General features: G+C 33.1%; 2 long non-coding RNA genes across 2 annotated transcripts; both read right to left on the reverse strand.

Moving 5' to 3' along the window:
- Positions 1–1119: 1119 nt before the first annotated feature.
- Positions 1120–1758, reverse strand: LOC140048832 (uncharacterized). The gene is made up of 3 exons (XR_011845155.1): positions 1712–1758; positions 1366–1573; positions 1120–1156 (listed from the first exon to the last, which is right to left on the reverse strand). It is a non-coding gene; the product is annotated as an uncharacterized lncRNA (long non-coding RNA).
- Positions 1759–1795: 37 nt separating this feature from the next.
- On the reverse strand, positions 1796–2469 carry LOC140049431 (uncharacterized). The gene is made up of 3 exons (XR_011845254.1): positions 2451–2469; positions 1958–2173; positions 1796–1850 (listed from the first exon to the last, which is right to left on the reverse strand). It is a non-coding gene; the product is annotated as an uncharacterized lncRNA (long non-coding RNA).
- Between the last annotated feature and the right edge of the window lie 19637 nt (positions 2470–22106).

The raw sequence follows: 22106 nt of genomic DNA on the forward strand, positions 1-22106 counted from the left end.
TTTTCTGACCAATTTTTTAGAAATGATTTTTAGGAAAATATTTCCGTATTTGTCCTGTTTTTTTTTTATGTAATCACTTTCAATTAAACATACTTAAACATAATATAAGCTGAGAAAGTCTGAGTGTAGCTCCACTTTAACAAGGTTCGTATTCATATAGCCTGGCTGGATTTTTTCCTATGCTAGCTAGGCCCAGGCCCCCTTGCGTGGTTAAAACCAGCTGTGTAAGACTAATGGCTGTGTATTTTTAACAGGTAAACATGTCTGTTCTGGGGCCTGAGTGACAGTTTAAAGCTGTTTCTAGTAGGCTAGCCTGGTCCTAATTAATAATAAGGCCTAGCCTAGGACCTAGCTAGGCCTAAGATATTTTAAAAATCATATTGGGAGGGGAGTTACACTACAGTAGGTCAGGCTACATGCCTATACTATATATAAAATATAGGCTACATCATCAGCAGGTTAAGGCCTAGCAGCCTACCTAAACCTGTCTTAGTCAAAGATAAGTTCTCGGGGTGTAATATATTAAAAGAAAGAAGCTATAGAGTACTGTGACATTAGATATTTAATTATAACAAATGTATATTTCTTTCATATTTGTATTGTATATTTATTATTAATACAGTATTTTGATATGCAATCAAAATCTGAATCAGTATATAACATCAATTTCAATAAATATTTAATATATTAAAACCAAATTAAAATAAAATAACTTCCAAAAATTCAATTACAATTCATATACCATTTGTTAATATTTCCAAAATCATTGTTCTGGCAATAACAAAAAAACCACTACCATTCATAATATGTACAATACTGTAACAATTAACTGAGTGAGAAATAGCAAACTATTCCTCAACTTTTCTGCACTTGGGCCTAGTCACCTCATGCTGGATCTCGGGTGAAATAAAAGTCAGATGTGACTTCATGATTGACATAAGCTGGTCAAGGTTGCTCTTTAATCCATATACCGCCCTTTTCCGGCGATTAAATTCTGAGTGGATTAATTCGCCGCCTTGCTCAGCTCAGAGTCCAACTCCTACTCTCCATTCTTTCATAAACGGTATTGTGTGGTGCTCCAACATGTGCAATTTTGGTTGAATCACATTTGGAGCGATGCGTCTGTATTCTTTGGAGAACAGTTGTATGTAGGTTTCTGTTTTGTGAAAAAATTGTTTTTTTAAATTTTAACATTTTATTTGAAAGATGTATTGTCTTTTGAAATGACAAAAAATCATGAATTAAATTTTAATGTAACAAGAAAGTTTATAAATGAGAATTTAAATTATACAGATGTTAATCACACATTAAGAATAAATAAAACCAGACAAAATTCACATTTTTTGGTCATCAGTTTTTGCTTACCATATTGATCTATTTCTGAATCAGTGATGCGCCTAGTATGGTTTATGCATTCATGGACAATAGTAAAGGTTTTGAATACAGGTGTAAATGATTCCTGTATCTTGTGCAATTTTGTTTCAAGCAGTTGCTTACAGTTTGTAGGACAGTGATGTATCTGTTGCTTTAAAGTCATTGAGACACCATCCATGAGCTTTTCTATGATGTTGAACTAAAAATAAAATGAATAGTTTAAAATAAAACATTTACAGTATGGCGAGAGTCAATCGCAAATAATTCTTAATTTTATTACTAATTTTGCTGTGTAAAAATTAACGAACTTCACATTTTAGGAATTTTAGTTACTCACTTTGCATGCTCTGTATACATGGTTTCCCACAAAACTCTTTCCGTGGTACTGCTGTCGAGGAATTTTATTTTTCCTCAACACCTCGTCCATTTTTGTACATAGAGGTCCAGTTCCAAATTTTATCTCTTGGTTCATAGTACTTCGGTATATAAAATATAAAAGAAATATAGCATTAATTTTTATAGTAATGTATTGTATGTTTTAGACATAATTTTAAATTTTAAAGGTGTATACTGTAGTACTGACCAAGTCTTTGACCTCTTGTTCTTTCAGATTTATTATGTGGCCAGTCTCTGCAATCTCTGCAATCTTGTTATGCTGTTTTGTCACAAGTGACACTGAGAGCTCGTTTCTTAAATCCTCAAGATTCTCTTCTAAAGACTGGATTAATTTTAATCATTGTAGCATTTCGATGCGCTGCAGCTTCTGATATGCTTTTCTCAAAGTCTGCTAGATGATCACCTGAGATTATACAATATTGGTCAATCGAATAAATTTCAATCTGCATCAAAAATGTGCATCAAAATTAGTATATTTAAAAAATGTTAATGATAATATGGATAATTCATAGAAAAATAAGTTTCAGCCAAAGGTTTGTTTATTATGCATAAAAACAGGATAAACAATTTCGAAATTTACTGAATTCTATGCGGAAAGGGACAATGTATATTTAAAAAGCAACTTGACCAATTGAGTTTATTTAATGTCAATGTAAAGTTGAAACAACATTTGAAGTTACCAGTCAAGATGTCACCATCCTGTCGCATGTTAAAAATTATAACATCAAGATTGTGCACGTCTTTTTCCAGCATATCATAGAGTTTTTTAAACAACCCAAGAGAAATGTGTAATGCTGGTATTGACACCTGGAAAAATAGTTGATTGAGGAAATATTTAATAAAGAGGTATATTTATAAATTACTGTAACAATTGTTTGTTTTGACAGTTATTTTATACTAACATTGTTATTTAATATGGAAGTACAAACACACATTTCATTGTTTGGAGTGTGTATTAAACTTTCTAAATTGAGATTTTAAATAATTTTGAATTTAACCTAACATAAACACTGGGGACCTGTGCTGTTATGATTATTTACCTACCCTGTTTAATTCGATGTCTACCAGGTATGGCCTAACAACGCTGTGCGATATTGTTTTGCTTTTTTTTTGTCACTCCCATGGTCTACAAAAGACTTGTAGTCACGATTGTAGGTCTTGAGACATCTACAGGCTTAAGGAACATTGTTGTTTCTAATGTCATCTTGATTACAAAAACAATAGATGCAACTGTACTTTCCTTTAAAAAAAATCAATTTTTAAATCTACATAATATATATAGTACTTCAGTTTTGTGTAACAAATGCCAAACAATGAGAGCTAATAGCCAAAATATAAAAAAAAAATTGTATTGAAACTGGAAATTGTACTTACCATTTGGGCCAACAAGTCCATATACCTTTGACAAAAAATCATAATCCCCAAAAAAGAATAGGCGGATATTTTGAGTTCTGTAAAATGAGAAGTTATTTTCATTCAATTACCATGAATTCTAATTAATTACATTAATCATAATTAAAGATATACAAATTATGTAAAATTTTCAAATTAAGTTGCATATTATAATTATGTAGCTCTGCTATATACTTAAGTCAGTGTTACTCATTCCAATATTATACTACTGTATTTAATATTACTTTTTGGTCTTTGGTGAGGTCCACTGGTTTTCATCTAAATCCATGACTTCATCAAGAACCAGTTTCAAGCCTTTTTCGACATTAACTATAAAATCTGGTGCTTGGAATGCAAAAATGACAATAATATTGTGCTGTGCATTGGGTTTAGGTAAACTGCAAATTTGAACTTCAAATTTAGTGGTATCACCACCCTTGTCTCCTCCAAACTTGAGAAATATATCTCCATCTTTGAAGAAGTTCAATTCATCAGACCTACAAAATTTAAAATTGCTTGATTATTTTGTTAAAAAATTAAATATAATTTAAGTCTTCCCTGACTAGATGTGTAATTATTTGTGTACAGCCAAATCAAAACCAGGCATTTGTCGTAAATGTGACATTTTGAGTTTTATAGGTATTTGTACAGAGCACATAATTTGCTTTAAAATACTGAAAAAATTATTCAATTTGGTCAAGTATTTTTAGAGTTATGATACAATAAGTAAAGAAATACAAGTAAGAATTCATTTTTATTTAGCAGTGAAAAATGCATTCAAAGATAAACAATAGTTCAAACAGGAAGTTTAAATGTGCTGGCAGACAGCGACTCATGTTCACCTTGACAACGCTAACTTCTAGTATACCTATGACTTTGAAATTTAGCACAAATGTAACTAATACATTTTTCTATAATCATTGAAATTTTCAAAGAAATCCAGTAACATTAACATTGTCAAATGAGACTTCAAATAACAACATACGTTAGTACACTTTTTTTTACTAAACTTATGATTGTTATGTGTGAGGCTTGTAATAACTATAAATAAGTACTATAAATAAGTACTATTAATAAATTTAAAAAATACAACACATAGAAATGAACCAAAATTAATGATACACAGACAGTTGATTGTGTTTGATGTGTTTAAATTTATTTACAATTGGTACACTTTAAATTATAACATTTTGGTCATTTCAGGCTGCGTGTTACAACAGTATTATCATCTTTTGTGCCGGGTCATTTAAATACATTCATATTTTTCGATACAATTATTTCACGGTTTTATTCAGGGTTACGTTGCATAATAGAATACATGTGTCATGTATCATCAGAATCAAAGTCATTTTTGTAAAGTTATATTAAGCACCGTATCACCATTATTGGAGTTGTTTGAGAAGAGAAAGTAGCAACAGCATCACCACCACTGTCAAAACTATTGTATTGGTATTACATTACAGTATTACCAATCAAGATCTGAAAACAGAATGAAAAATTAAATTAAACTTTTTTAAACACATTTAAAAATCTTTTTTTTTTTGGGCTAGGCCTAGACCAAGGTATGCTAGGTGGTTTTACTAGGCTAACTTGAAGTACTAAGCTGGCATACAGTTCATCTCTTATCTTATGCCTAGGCTAGGCCTAATATTTTGATCAAAAGTGTTTCTGTGTTCACCAAACTGAGTGTGTTGCGCTATAAAGTCATTTCGTACTTTCTAACCTCTTGTTGTTTATGATTCGCTAGCGAAGCCAATATTTCTACTTTTCATATTATATAAATCATTAAACTATTCCATGTTGTTTTAGTATTATCTAGGATGCATAAATAGCAAGTATGAATTAATATTGAATGTTTTTTACAGTAAGAATGTTTTGTTAAAACCTTACCGCTTCCTCAGTGTACTTTGAATAGCTGTTAAAGGCAAATTTAACGCTTCAATGACTTGAGCCACTCTGTTAGCCAATCAAATTGCCTGTTTCAGGATTCCGTAGCAACAAGACTGGTTTGCTTATACCAAAAGGTTATTAAAGAATGTGTTTGATTGGCTATACTATTATTTTACATGACCTACAACCTTTATCTTTGGAAAGATTTTTTCACGAGCTTTCTAAAAATACCACACATTAAGGGGTCTTCTCATAATCAAAGAGGTAAAAGTTGGTTAGAAATAGACACAAATTACAGAATAGAACTTGATTTTTTCACCAAAGACGAAAAAGGGGGTCTCATTAAAATGTTATTTTCATTGATTTATACTTATAATTTCTTTAAAATACATAGATTTTTGGAATCTACGGTAAATTTTCTGTAAGATTATTTAAAAAACTAAAAATGGTCAAGATATAGGTTTTACACATTCAGAAGCATTTTACAGAAATCCCTTGCTGCCGACAAACGCCTGGTTTTGGTTTGGCGGTACACATTTTATTCTTGTATTTATACCAAATGCGATCTATTATAGTATATATAATTTGTGCCAATGATACAGTACTGATGTATGAAATAGGTTTGTTTAAAAAATAACAACAAAAAATATTACATACATATCATATTTGTTTAGGTAGTCATAGATTAGTTCTTTGATTTTGGTTAGTCGGACTACTGCAACCTCCTCCAAAACAAGACCTCCTATAGATGTGGCTCCATCTCGTTTGACAAACATGTATTCCATAGAATCTACTATGTGATCACCGATAATCTGTTCTTGGCAAATGCGCATTTGCCTTTCAGAAGCCAAAACTCCTGGGCAAAAAAAAATGTATATACAGTACTGATTAATTATAGTTTTTATAGTTTTCTATAGTATTCTAAATTCAATTTAAAAAGAAGTAAACTGTTGACTGAATAATAGTAAACAGTGGCTGTGTGGCCCGACGGAGGTCCACATACCCGACACGAAAAGCAATAATAAAATAAATTACCTCCGCAGTGCTCGTTGCTGGCTCCAATTTATGCGGCAGGCATTCATGATTGCCAAACATCTTTGGGGGTCCATTTTCTCTTCAGTACTTGTAACACTAACAGTTGTTGTGCACTCCGATTGTTTAACAATGTTTATTGGCTGAATTTGATCAAATAAAATATTTGTATGATTTATCAAATAATAATGTATATGAGTGGATCAAGAGTGTAGGCCTACATTATGATAAATTTAAATTAATTGTAATGGGTTAAAAACTCACCCGTCCTCGAGTCATAAGTGACACTTTCTTATTATTCATAAGGTCTTTCCGTACTATGTTGTGTGCCATGCTTTTCAATTCTTTTGGCCAAACCTCATTTGTTTGGGCAGTACATGTAATTTCTTCAACTGCACTTAAAATGTTGGTGAATGCCTGTTCTTTAAACGTTTTGCAAACATGATTGGGGGTTTCTGACCAAACTAATTGAATGTTACATTGTTTGCATTGCAAAGGGACTCGTTTAAGCGATTGTTCTACAATAAGTGGAACTGGTTTGAGATCTTGGTCACTGACAATTTTGCTGCAGTTAAAACAATCAATTGATTCTCGTCCTACTGCCTTAAACAATTTTTTTATGCAAAATGTACAAAAAAAAATGTTGACAAGATGTCTGTTGGCTGTCAATTGACAACAAATTATTGCATATCTGACTTTCATACACTTGATTATCGTAATTTTCAAAAATTTTAAATTGAGGATTTAGTAGCAAGTGCTCATGGGTGGGAATAAAACTGCCAGTAGTAGTGCTTCTGTTTTCGGGAAACTTGCATTTCTTCAGCCTTCGACCAGGTCTTGATTGTTGACTGAATAAGTAGCAGGCTAAGCATTTGTCTCCATGGTCTTTGAAATTAAATGGTGTTATGTTGTGTCCACCAAGTGCGCTAACGTGACAGCTTGCACATAGCCACTTAAGATTTGGATCCAAATTATATTCATAAGTGTACTTTACATCTTTTATTTTAAATTTTTTTCCGCAACAGTAGCAAAGGGAACTTAATGCCCTTTCGTGAAACTCCATTACTGTATATGAAATAAAATATAATATAAAAAATATTAAATAAAAATAGCTCCGCAGCTTATCTGTGAAATATATTTGTAATTGTATGTGTAATTTTTATAAAGGCCTATAATAGTATAGTTACAGTAATGACTGTCACTCAGTCACACCAGCTAGCCTAAAAATGCACCAGAAAAGCAATAATTATTATTATAAACACATGCCATTAATTATTTGATAACAGTTATAATGATTAAATTTAGGATTAGGATAATTAAAGGTTTTACTACTACGAATTTTCTATGTTTGGGCCTAGCTTCATCCTAGGCTTACATTACTGTCAAGTTTATCGCCGGCGTCAACGCACTTTCTAAGCCTATCGCCAAACCGTTTTCTCGCCGTTCACAATAACAATGTATAAAGGGGTTGCAAAATATGCGAGTTTTACTAAAAACTGAACCAGGCTATATTAACATAACTTGTATTATTTTATTTATATAATAATGATGGCCTATATTCTAGTTCGTTCTTTTTCTAAAAAAATGAATTATATCCAAAAAATAAGTTAAGAATACAATGATATTTTCTACTTACGATTGTTTACTATTTCATTACACAGTTTATATCGACTTCCTGGTTTATGTGTGGGAGATTATTTCAGTAAAATGGACAATATCGTCGTTTATTTATTAATTTATATTAAAGAAACAATAAAATATTGATTTTTTAATTGAACATAAACTTTTTTAATCGTTTGGTTTTGTATAAAATGTGTTTTCTACATAAAAACTAACGGTAGCAAAATTTGATTTGGCGTTCGCGAAATAATGGTTTGTAAACAAAATTCATAAGTTCGCGCGGATCGGAGAGCGTCGTCTGCTAACACTGAGGGCGCTTTACTTTTTCTGATATCTTAACACTAGTTGAAACAGCTGTGTTGTCGAATTTTCAAAATTGGAAATTTTGTCAATTTTTCGAAAAAAATTCATATGGTCTCCTGTAGGAAAATTTTCGAAAAATGGCCAAATTTCGACCCTTTTATTTTTTGACATAACTCGTTACTATGGCTTTATAAGATTATGTTAACACAATATATGTGCATAAATGGCAATATTATAGCCAATTATTGAATTTTAAACGGTGGACATTTTGGTTAACGTTAGCAAAATATATCTGTATAAATGGCAACAGTATAGCATAATTTTCGAATTTTGAAAAGTTGAAATTTTTGCGATTTGTCGAAAAATTTCCTATGGTGTCCCGCAGGCGATTTTTTTTCCCGTACGAGAGTTCCTCCATCGGTTCGTTTCGGACTCAATCGACTCTTCGGTAAGCCACCGATACTCACTGATGCGTGACAGCAACCACAAAACGTGAGCAGCTTCTTTGCACGAGTGACAAATTTATACATACTATACTAGAGGCCTAATACTATACTCACTGTAAATATAATAATAAATATTAATAGTAGTACTGAACGTCATTGTAATAATAATAATAGTCCTAGAATTTTAATAATATAATACTGTATAGGCAGCCACAAACCAATGTATGTACCATCAGATTCACAAACAGTAACACACACACACAGCAGCAGCACTTTGTTGGTCGTCACAAGCAAGGCCAGCTAGCCTAGCCCTACGTACGTGTGCTTCAATGTAGTACATTCCATCTACAGTACTATTTTTTATTTTAATAAAATGAAGTAGTAGGTTAGAAATTATATGTACAGAAGTAACACTAACAGATGTTTTTATCAAGAAAATTACAATTTTCTTCAGGTTTTTAAGTGTAACATTTGAAAAATTGTATACATTTAGGCCTAGTATTAGTAACATGTATTCTTGTAAGTTGTAATGTATAGAAACACATGCTTGCTTATAAAGCGTTTAATATCGTGTTAATTTAATAATTGATGATAGTATCACATATAATTATAAGCTTCCTGGAAAATGTGTTATTATTAAATGTATTTGTACTATTGCAGTCGTGTCAGTACCGTAATTGAATGTTTTTTACTTTGCATGTATTTTTTATGATTTTCCAAATTACATATAATAAACAATAATATTAGTTGTAGGCCTATAACTTAATTAAAACTCCAAAGTTGCCTATTATTAAAAGTCTGAAATCTTTTTTTCAAGATTGGGGATAATTAATACGTACACCTTTAACGTAAAATTTCCATTACCTTACAATATAAATATTAATTTAATAATATTATTTTAAAAGGTATACTAAACATACACTGTGCATAGGAATTCCTACTGTACATAATCATTTTAAATTCAAAAGTAATACCTTGCATAGGCTTACATAAGCTAGCCTAGCCATGGGCTAGCTACAATACCATAAACGATAAGAAAAAGAGCCTCTCGTTCGTGACAAAAGGTCGTTCAACTTCAAAAAATAATATCTGATACGACCTACTATTGGGTCGTAGACCTAAATATCTTCAATATGCTATTGAGTTCTTAATGTAATTACTAAGTAGGCCTAGTATTTATTAATTAATGTCATCAAATCAAAACTCGTATTAGTGTAGATTTATTTTACTATTGTGAGAGCCTGTGTGAAAGTAAGCTCGCGGTTTGTAAATGTAAATTGTATTATGTTATCACGCATCAGTGAGCTGACTTTACCGAATACCGAAGAGAGTCGATTGAGTCCGAAACGAACCGATGGAGGAACTCTCGTACGGGAAAAAAAATCGCGTCCCGCAGGAAAATTTTCGAAAAATGGCCAAATTTTGACCCTTTTATATTTTGACATAACTAGTTACTATGGCTCTATAAGATGATGTTAGCACAATATATTTGCAAAAATGGCAATATTATAGCATAATATTTGAATTTTAAAAAGTGGAAATTGTTTCCATTTTTCGAAAAAATTCCTATGGTTCCCAGCAGGGAAAATTTCGAAAAATGGCCAAACTTCAAACCTTTAATTAGTCGCGTGGACGCGACTCTACAGTTCACTATGTCGGTCGATCAGTCTGTCTGTTGGTCCGGTATCACTTTTGGCTTTTATCGCATTTCTGTACTTTTTGAACTGTTTTGATGTACAGAAAAGTTTTAAAGTACATTACTTTTTGAAAGTTCATTTATTTCTGAGAGCACGATACTTATTGCTGTTGGCCTTGTTTTTTGACATAACTAGTTACTATGGCTCTATAAGATGATGTTAACACAATATATGTCCATAAATGGCAATATTATAGCATAATTATTTAAATTTAAAAAGTGGAAAAATTTTGCCATTTTCGAAAAATGCGATTTGAAGCTATTCTGTACACTTTGATGTTTTGTGTGAAAAAGTTTTGTCGAAATGCTCAAAATGGTCTAAAAACGTTTTTAAATACGATATTAAGCTCTTTTGTGCTCTTTGATGTTTTTGTGTAACCAAGTTTCATCGAATTGAACAAAATGGTATAAAACGTCTCCAAATGCGATTTGAAGCTTTTCTAAGCACTTTGGTGTTTTTATGTTAACAAGTTTTTTCGAAAATCACAAAATGGTCTGAAACGTCTCAAAATGCGATTTGAAGGTATTCTGAGCACTTTGGTGTTTTTATGTTAACAAGTTTTTTCGAAAATGACAAAATGGTCTAAAACGTCTCCAAATGCGATTTGAAGATATTCTGTACACTTTGATGTTTTGTGTGGAAAAGTTTTGTCGAAAGCTCAAAATGGTCTAAAACGTTTTTAAATACGATATTAAGCTATTTTGTTCTCTTTGATGTTTTTGTATGAAAAGTTTTATCGAAATGCTCAAAATGGTCTAAAACGGTTTCTAATGTGATTTTAAGCACTTTGATGTTTTTGTGTAACCAAGTTTCATCGAAATGCACAAATTGGTCTAAAACGTCTCCAAATGCGATTTGAAGCTATTCTGTACACTTTGATGTTTTGTGTGCAAAAGTTTTGTCGAAATGCTCAAAATTGTCTAAAACGTTTTTAAATACGATATTAAGCTATTTTGTTCTCTTTGATGTTTTTGTGTGAAAAGTTTTATCGAAATTCTCAAAATGGTCTAAAACGTCTCCAAATGCGATTTTAAGCTATTCTGTACACTTTGATGTTTTTAACACTTTGGTGTTTTTATGTTAACAAATTTTTTCGAAAATCACAAAATAGTCTAAAACGTCTCCAAATGCGATTTGAAACTATTCTTATCACTTTGGTGTTTTTATGTTAACAGGTTTTTTCGAAAATCACAAAATGGTCTAAAACGTCTCCAAATGCGATTTGAAGCTATTCTGTACACTTTGATGTTTTGTGTGCAAAAGTTTTGTCGAAATTCTCAAAATGGTCTAAAACGTTTTTAAATACGATATTAAGCTGTTTTGTGCACTTTGATGTTTTTGTGTGAAAAGTTTTAACGAAATGCTCAAAATGGTCTAAAACGGTTTCTAATGTGATTTTAAGCACTTTGTTTTTTTTTGTGTAACCAAGTTTCTTCGAATTGAACAAAATGGTCTAAAACGTCTCCAAATGCGATTTGACGCTTTTCTAAGCACTTTGGTGTTTTTATGTTAACAAGTTTTTTCGAAAATCACAGAATGGTCTAAAACGTCTCCAAATACGATTTGAAGCTATTCTGTACACTTTGATGTTTTTGTGTGAAAAAGTTTTATCGAAATGCTCAAAATGCTCTAAAACGGTTTTAAATGTGATTTTAAGCACTTTGATGCTTTTGTGTAACCAAGTTTCATCGAAGTGCACAAAATGGTCTAAAACGTCTCCAAATGCGATTTGAAGCTATTTTGAGCACTTTGATGCTTTTGTGTGAAAAGTTTCACCAAAATGCTCAAAATGGTCTAAAACGGTTTTAAATGTGATTTTAAGGACTTTGATTTTTTTGTGTAACCAAGTTTAATCGAAATGCACAAAATGGTCTAAAACGTCTCCAAATGCAATTGGAAGATATTTTAGGCACTTTAGTCTTTTTATGTTAACAATTTTTTTCGAAATGCACAAAATGGTCTAAAACGTCTCCAAATGCAATTTGAAGCTATTCTGTACACTTTGATATTTTGTGTGAAAAAATTTTGTCGAAATGCTCAAAATGGTCTAAAACGCTTTCAAATACGATATTAAGCTATTTTGTGCACCTTGATATTTGTGTGTGAAAAGTTTTATCGAAATGCTCAAAATGGTCTAAAACGGTTTCAAATGTGATTTTAAGCACTTTGATGTTTTTGTGTAACCAAGTTTCATCGAAATGCACAAAATGGTCTAAGACGTCTACAAATGCGATTTGAAGCATTTCTAAGCACTTTGGTGTTTTTATGTTAACAAGTTTTTTCGAAATGCACAAAATGGTCTAAAACGTCTCCAAATGCGATTTGAATGTATTCTGTGCACTTTGATGTTTTTGTGTGAAAAGTTTTATCGACTTGCTCAAAATGGTTTAAAACGTTTTCAAACACGATATTAAGCTATTTTGTCCAATTTGATGTTTTGTGTGAAAAGTTTTATTCAAATGCAAAAAATGGTCTAAAACGTTAGTAAATGCGATTTGAAGCTAATTTGTGCACTTTGATGTTTTTGTGTGAAAAGTTTTATCGAAATACTCAAAATGCTCTAAAACGGTTTTAAATGTGATTTTAAGCACTTTGATGCTTTTGTGTAAACAAAGCTTCATCGAAGTGCACAAAATGGTCTAAAACGTCTCCAAATGCGATTTGAAGCTATTTTGTGCACTTTGATGCTGTTGTGTGAAAAGTTTTATCGAAATGCTCAAAATGCTCTAAAACGGTTTTAAATGTGATTTTAAACACTTTGATGTTTTTGTGTAACCAAGTTTCATCGAAATGCACAAAATGGTCTAAAACGTCTCCAAATGCAATTTGAAGCTATTCTGTACACTTAGATATTTTGTGTAAAAAAATGTTGTCGAAATCCTCAAAATGGTCTAAAAGGCTTTCAAATACGATATTAAGCTATTTTGTGCACTTTGATATTTGTGTGTGAAAAGTTTTATCGAAATGCTCAAAATGGTCTTAAGAATTTCGATAAAACTTTTCACACACAAATATCAAAGTGCACAAAATAGCTTAATATCGTATTTGAAAGCGTTTTAGACAATTTTGGCCATTTCGACAAAACTTTTTCAAACAAAATATCAAAGTGTACAGAATAGCTTCAAATCACATTTGAAACCGTTTTAGACCATTTTGTGCATTTCGATAAAACTTTTCACACACAAATATCAAAGTGCATAAAATAGCTTAATATCGTATTTGAAAGCGTTTTGGACCATTTTGAGCATTTCGACAAAACTTTTCAAACAAAATATCAAAGTGTACAGAATAGCTTCCAATTGCATTTGGAGACGTTTTAGACCATTTTGTGCATTTCGAAAAAAATTGTTAACATAAAAAGACCAAAGTGTTTAGAATATCTTCAAATCGCATTTGGAGACGTTTTAGACCATTTTGAGCATTTCGATAAAATTGTTCACACAAAAACATCAAAGTGTACAAAATAGCTTCAAATTGCATTTAGAGATGTTTTAGACCATTTTGTGCATTTCGATAAAACTTTTCACACAAAAACATCAAATTGCACAAAATAGCTTAATACCGTGTTTGAAATCGTTTGAAACCATTTTGAGCATGTCGATAAAACTTTTCACACAAAATCATCAAAGTGCACAGAATAACTTCAAATCGCATTTGGAGACGTTTTAGACCATTTTGTGCATTTCGAAAAAAAACTTGTTAACATAAAAACATCGACGTTCTTAGAATAGCTTAAAATCGCATTTGGAGACGTTTTAGACCATTTTGTGATTTTCGAAAAAACTTTGGAACATAAAAATACCAAAGTGCTTAGAAATGCTTCAAATCGCATTTGGAAACGTTTTAGACCATTTTGTGCATTTCGATGAAACTTGGTTACACAAAAACATCAAAGTGCTTAAAATCACATTTGAAACCGTTTTAGACCATTTTGAGCATTTCGATAAAACTTTTCACACACAAATATCAAAGTGCACAAAATAGCTTAATATCGTATTTGAAAGCGTTTTGGACCATTTTGAGCATTTCGACAAAACATTTTCAAACAAAATATCAAAGTGTACAGAATAGCTTCAATTCGCATTTGGAGACGTTTTAGACCATTTTGTGATTTTCGAAAAACCTTTTTAACATAAAAACACCAAAGTGCTTAGAAATGCTTCAAATCGCATTTGGAGACGTTTTAGACCATTTTTTGCATTTCGATGAAACTTGGTTACACAAAAACAGCAAAGTGCTTAAAATCACATTTGAAACCGTTTTGGACAATTTTGAGCATTTCGATAAAACTTTTCACACAAAAACATCAAAGTGTACAAAATAGCTTCAAATCGCATTTAGAGACGTTTTAGACCATTTTGTGCATTTTGATGAAACTTGGTTAAACAAAAACATCAAAGTGCTTAAAATCACATTTGAAACCGTTTTAGACCATTTTGAGCATTTCGATAAAACTTTTCACACACAAATATCAAAGTGCACAAAATAGCTTAATATCGTATTTGAAAGCGTTTTGTACCATTTTGAGCATTTCGACATAACTTTTTCAAACAAAATATCAAAGTGTACAGAATAGTTTCAAATTGCATTTGGAGACGTTTTAGACCAGTTTGTGCATTTCGAAAAAATTTGTTAACATAAAAAGACAAAAGTGTTTAGAATATCTTCAAATCGCATTTGGAGACGTTTTAGACCATTTTGTGCATTTCGATGAAACTTTTCACACAAAAACATCAAAGTGTACAAAATAGCTTAATACCGTGTTTAAAATCGTTTTAAACCATTTTGAGCATGTCGATAAAAACTTTTCACACAAAAACATCGAAGTTCTTAGAATAGCTTCAATTCGCATTTTGAGACGTTTTAGACCATTTTGTGATTTTCGAAAAAAATTGTTAGCATAAAAAGACCAAAGTGTTTAGAATATCTTCAAATCGCATTTGGAGACGTTTTAGACCGTTCAGCAAGAATACTGGTTGATTTACAGGTAGGTAAGGGTGTCTTATTTCCTCTATGCAGTAACGTGTTTACAATTTTTAATAATTGCTTCTGGTCGCCTATAGCATTATTTACTAGAGCTGAGTGATATTCAAACTTTGCAGTATGAATATGTGATGATACACATTGGCGTTGATGTGTGTAAGCATGCCAATCAGTTTCGAGACCTGTCTTACGCCATTTCCTCTCCAGCTGCCTTCTTACTTTTTTCTGTTTTCGTATCTCATCAGTATACCATGGAGTTTGCGGTCGAATAGTCACCAGACGTGACTTAGTTGGAGCAAGTTTATCAATGATTGAACGCAATGTAGAGTTGTACATACATATAGCATCATCAATGTCACATGGAAGAGATGATACAGTCAGTGTTAGTGGTAGTAACTCGCTGACAACAGAGTCAGCACAGAGATTCTTGTAGTTACAACTAGAAACTATTTTCTGAGTTGGCGGCGGTTTATTTAACTGTAACTTACAATGTACGGCTGAGTGGTCAGATATATCTGGGATGCCCACATTGACATCAGTTAGAAAAGTGTCAGTTGATTTGGTAATAATCAGGTCAAGAGTATGACCTGCCTCATGGGTTGGTTGCTTAACATGTTGATTAAGATCATAAACTTTAAGAAGGCTCATAAACTGCATAACCTCCTTATTCTCGGATTTGTCAAGGTGAAAGTTGAAATCCCCGGCAATGAGCAAGTCGGAATGTACTAATGCAATGGTATCAAGCATGTTAGAGATCTCATTGAAGAAATGTGAGACGGTGAAACCATTTTTCTTGCTAGGAGGAGGACGATAGATAACTATGATTCGCAGTGTTCGAATTCCGTTACTAAATTGAATTCCCAACGATTCAAAAGTACTACAGTCAGGTAAGTCCAGAGAGCGTGTTTTTAGACAAGCTTTGTACATGAGGGCGAATCCCCCATGACGACCATATGTTCTAGGAACATGGTTAAACATGTAACCATCTGGAGTTATGCAGCCAGCAGAAATTGAGTCATCATCACGCAACCATGTCTCAGTTAGCGCAAAAATGTCCAAATCGTTATCTATAATGTGCTCAAATATTGAAGTGGATTTCCGGTTTGATTCGGATCACAAATTGATCTTGCATTAAGTAAGCAAAAAGAAATTCTGGTTTGTGCACTGCTTGGATTTGGGATGTATTCTTGAAAAAATGATATATTTTGCTTTCTCCGCTTTGATGCGCCGCCACGGCATCCCCGTCTCGTTCGTTTTTTATTGTTAAGTCCAAGCCTACATATGTAACTCCAAGTAGATGAATCCAATCGGATAGATTTCAAACAGCAGCTAGATATGCTGTATAATACTTTTGATGTGTAGTTGTACATTGAACAAAATAAATAAATAAATGATGAAGAGAACACATTCCTAGCTAGGCTAAAGAATGTCAGCATAGCAGCACAAACAACAACAAAGCAGATAGGCACACAACAGCCTACACAGCCTATGCTACAGAACAATAACAGCTAAGACAATGTTAGCTTAGGTAAGCTTTTAAAACAGCCTAACACACAGTTCAGGTACAAAATCTCTGATTAATATACTGTTCATGTAAGTCACTAAAATGATACAATGTATAAATAACTTTATATACTGGTGAAATAAGTGTAATAAGCGTATAAATGCGATCAACACTGTGCTGCCAGAAGCGCTCAGTGTGGCATTCACTAAGCACATTAGCCATTTTCAGCATTTCGACAAAACTTTTTCACACAAAATATCAAAGTGTACAGAATAGCTTCAAATTGCATTTTTTGAGACGTTTTAGGCCAGTGGGAAAGCCACTTCGCGATTTGACCGTTAAATCGTGTAAAATTGACTTACTTCCGCATTAGCAATTTTGAAGCGCCCTCTGATGTTGAAAACTGAAACCAGGAATTGGCGTCGCCTAGCAAATAATTGCTGTTTTATTTAAAGCTCTCATGAATATTTAAGACCCGCCCCACATTTCCTATTATGGTAAAACAATTTCCTAATAAGTATAGTTTGATAACCAATCGCTTTCTTTCGGAAAAAACCGAAGCTTATCAAAGCATTCGGCGGTAAAAGTCGAGACTCGTAAAATGCACAAATGTGGTACGATTTGTCTTCTGTTTTGTTGTCATTTTTCTGAATAGTCGGAGGTGCATCCCAACAAATAAAAACAATTTTAATCAATTGTTGTATAAAGAGTAATATTAGTTTCATCGATTGTGAGATATTTCTAACCTGTTCAAATTGTTTTGGTGAACTCCTAGGCCGTAAAAGCAGGGAAGAGTTAAATTACATGGAAAACTCACGAGCCGTTGAGGCGTGTTAATGCAATTAAATCGCTATTGTTCTCTATTGTTTTGTGAATAAACTAACTTCCCCTTTTGTCCCATACGCGCGGCACCGCCAATTACTGAATATGCTGCCACCAACGTGTAGATTGGCATTAGACTTGTTACCAGTCGTTTTTTTTCAGAAATCCTTTTTGGTTTTTTAAAATAAAATAAGAGGTTTAACACTTAACGACTAATTTGAGACTATTTTGCACACGTTACACAAGCGTTTCCATTTTTTAAAATGTGTATTTTCACAAAGAAACACGCTTTTTAGGTGGATTTTCGGTAAGTATGCAATGGCCTTTTACGAAATGTATCGTCTTTTATATCAGCATTTAGAGACATATGCCTAAAATTGCCTAATGTCTAGCTCAGATATGTGAAACCAATAACATCTATATATATTGTGGTCCAGTTTTTATTTGCGACCAATTCCGACCAAATACCAAAAATAAAAGATTTCTGAACCACCTTTACTCAGTTTTAGAGACTAAGATCGGCGGCGAGATGCTGGTAAGCTCCGCCCACATGCTATTCCAGATAGACGCTGTTGCTAGGCCTATCGGCCACCTATTGCTATTCTGTCAAGCAACCTGTTTTAGTTTTTCAATTGTTAAATAAGTCAAAAATACCAGGCTAACATAAAATGAAAGTTCTAGACCTAGGCCCCTAATTAAAACAAACTTCTATTAGAGTAGGTTTACCTAGGGCTAGCTAATAAGCTAGGGCCTCTAGCTAGGCCTTCCTCTCTTCATCCAAGTGCAATTCATCCCAATGATGGTACCCAAGATGCTGCCTACAGAAGGTATTGGTTTCTGAATTTTTTTATTTGAATACTGTATATAATAATGTTTCCTTTTTTTCATCCACAGTTTCTTCATTTGTTGACATGGCCAAGATATTCCTTTCACAGAAGAAGCCTGATGGTACAAGACGGATTGTGTACTTTTTCCGTGAGAAAAACAACCAGGATGCTCTAGAAAACTATTCCAGTATAGAAAGGAGTTGCCTTGGGAGATGGGAAAATCTGACAGTCATAACTTATTAGTTATTTTAAATTGATACTTGTTTTGTAATCTGTTGATTCAGCCATTTGAAGTAGATAAAGAATGTCACGGAACAAAATATATTTTAGTACTTACGAAGAATCTCTTTTTTTACTCTGGTATTGATAAACATTATGACATCATGTAACAATTTTAATAAAAAATTGTTTTGTAAATAAAGTATATTCTAAATTGTATGTTGGTTTGACTAAAAACAAAACACATAATTTGATGAATACATACTTTGAAATATACCTGTATTGACATGATTATACAGTATTGATTTTTATACAAAATAAATTTACAACTCCAACCTTAAACTTTTTTTGTCTTTTGCTTTTATTTTATTATTTGTTAAGTTACACCAGTGTGTGATAATACTCTGTTTGATATTGGAATTACACATTCCCTTTAGCGACAAAAACCTCTCCATTTCTAAATCTAAGTTTCTAAAAAACAAATTAATACATCTTTTATGTGAAAAGCACCCCCTCCCCCTTTGAACGTCACTTCAACCAGTCATTGGTGTAGTCTATAGGAAAGAATTAGTTTCTTCTATACTTTTGACCTCCCAGCACAATAAAGTTCACATAAAATCATATAATACAATGCAGAATTATTTTCAGGCAGGGAAGAACTCTGGGCCTGGCCCTAGACCTAGGTAGGCTACTGGTACATGCAACTGGCGCGCACAGGAGATACTTTTAATGGCCGAGTAGCCTACAAATACACTCTTATTGTTAAAACAGGATCAGGCTAACTTAGTTTGGTAAGCATATCAATTCAAATAGGCCTAGGTAGCTAGCCAGAAGAGAAGATTGTAGGCCTAGCCTAATAGTAGTTGAGTAGGGCCTATTTTTAGGGCCTAAAGTAACTAGCCTAGGCCTAGCTAGGAGTGCCTATCTATTACATTCTTACTAGCTAGGGCCTAGGCCTAGGCCTACTAGCCCTAGATTGAAGTAGGACCTGGTGTAGCAAGTAGGCCTAGCCTATTACATATACTTGAAATGTGCGTACGGAAATTTTCTAAAAACGGAAAATACAAATACGACGACGACTACGTCGCGATATATATCGAAAAAGTTTAATGCGTCAGGTTACCAAGGGGCTGGGGGCGGTTCGACGAAGACGTCATCAGTAGTGTGTTGTTGCATGCGGTCACCGACCGGAAAACAATCGCTTCTGAGCATGCGCAAAGCAATTACTTCGTCTTGAGCGAACATCCGTTGATTATGTAATCGAATCGGCGGTGCCGCGCGTTGTAACGTTTGATGTAAGGTCCGTGAGTTTTCCATGTAATTTAACTCTTCCCTGGTAAAAGGTAGGTATCTTTTCTAGCTGTTAAAATGGTTATGGCGACGCGAGCCACGTGTGTTGGTATAGGATGAGATGGGAACGCGTGTTCTATGTGTCGCGTGTGGGGGTTTATTAGGTCATTAACGCACGACATACCATATCTGTCTGGACCTAGGCCTACGTACGAGGCCTAGCTAGCCTATGAGTTTTTTATAATATTTAATAATAATAATGGGATAGTACAATATAAATCCATCATAATATAAGCCTAGCTTCTATTACTAAATTAGTGTAGTAGGATAGGTAGGACCTACTGTAGCTAGCCAAGAGTAGTAGGCTTTTATTTTTTATTATTAATTTTGTTTTCATTAATATTTTTAGTACAAAATATTACTAGGCATATACTATATATGCCTAATAATACCTAGTACAATATAAAACCATGTTATTATTTATTCATTTTTACGGTACTATATATAATATAGTATAGTTGTAGCCTATTTTTATTATTAATTAGCCTTCATTAGAGTAGGCCATATTTTATTAAGTAATAATAGTATGCCTGGTAGTGTAATCAACTGCTGTGTGTTGGACAATTATTAATTCATATTTGCATAATTGTTATTTTTCAGGTGTGGTTGATAATCGGCCTAGTTTAAATGTAAGTTTTAGATATTTATTGCTACAGTAAGGTAAGTAAAGGTAGGTACACATTAATTAATACTTAGAATGCCTCGTGGTAGTAACTGTCAACGGACTAATCCATCCAGGGAAGGTGGTCCATGCAAGTTCTGTGATGCAACTGAAAACAGATATTGGCATATTGCAAATGCTCTACCAAACCATGCATTAGCAGTAGAAAACTTGCAGCAACATTTTAAGGTAAGTGAGATGGATTGTATTTGTTGGAATTGCCATAGGAAGTGGAATACTACTGAACAACCGATAGCAAAGAAACCAAAGGTAGACCCTAGATCATGCCTTGTTCCAAATTGTACAAATCTTCACCAAATCCACCAAACTGACAAAGGGGATGAATGTAAGTTAAGGCAATGTTTCCAGCTTCCAGAAGCCGATGTTAAGCAGGTACCACAATTGGATGGTAAGTTTTTTATTTGTCATTTGCATTATAATATCTATAACCGTTTTCTCTCACCGTCTAAAAATGGTAGTGTATGTGATAATCGTACACCGGGTGGCAGCAATAGATCATGTGGCAATGATGTTGACAAATTTAAATCGTATTTGATTGCACTTAATTTGTATGCTGAAGATATGGACTTGGCAAACATGTATTTATGTTTATCATGTTTTGCATCATACCATAGGTACTGTAAAGGTGAGTCATTCATCAGAGAACAGCGATGTTCCAAACATTTCTTTCAGAGTCTCATCGATTCACTTCAAGAAAATGTTGATCGCCAGAGCTGCATTGATGTAAGCATCTACAAGTCTGTAATTCACTTAGGGGAGGTTTTGCTTTCTGATAAAGCAATTTTACTAGATAAACTCTATCAGCATTTTTCAGAAAGTTGTTTGTTGTTTGATGTATCACAATGCAGGAATCATGAGTTACACAAATTAACTGAAAAGCAGATGAGGAAACTATTGCTTAAACGTATAAGGGCGTCATTAGGTGAATGTGTAACAAGCTACAGTGTCCCTGGAATCGAACGTTTAGGAATTGTTTTTAGAAGGTTTGGTACCGATATCCAGAATTGTTTGTTGAAATCCCTACGAGTGCAATAAGGAGAATGAGCGACTTAAAAGGCATGTTGAGGAAATGTAGAGAAAACTAAAAGGTTTAGAGACTCAAGGTAAGTGTCATTTGACAGCTGCAGCTGATGATTTACAGTCTAGAGTGGCCACTCAGGCTAAGGTGTTTTCCGATAATAAGTTAACTATTGATACATTTGATTTCATTTCACTCATTAGGTCTGTAGATCCTGTTGTTTGGAACTTTCTTGTACGAATAAGTCTAAATAACCAAGAAGTTAAGTCTTTTTATAATAAGATGACATTTACATGGGATACTCATTACATGAGTACACACAAGTCAACAACACTGAGTCATAGTAAGCAATTGAAGAGACTCAATCTAATATGTTGCCTTCTGTTTTTGCAAAATGACCAGGCTTATCTTCCTTTCCATATGCTAATCACTGATATTGTTGACAAGTTTACACACTCCTCCGGGAAATGTGTAAGTATCTTGTCACAGTTTGGGATATGTGTATCAAAAGACACTTTACTTAGGTACCAGAAACATGTTGCAGAACAGGA

Source organism: Antedon mediterranea, chromosome 5, assembly GCF_964355755.1.
Source record: "Antedon mediterranea chromosome 5, ecAntMedi1.1, whole genome shotgun sequence".
In the NCBI taxonomy this organism is placed as follows: domain Eukaryota; kingdom Metazoa; phylum Echinodermata; class Crinoidea; order Comatulida; family Antedonidae; genus Antedon; species Antedon mediterranea.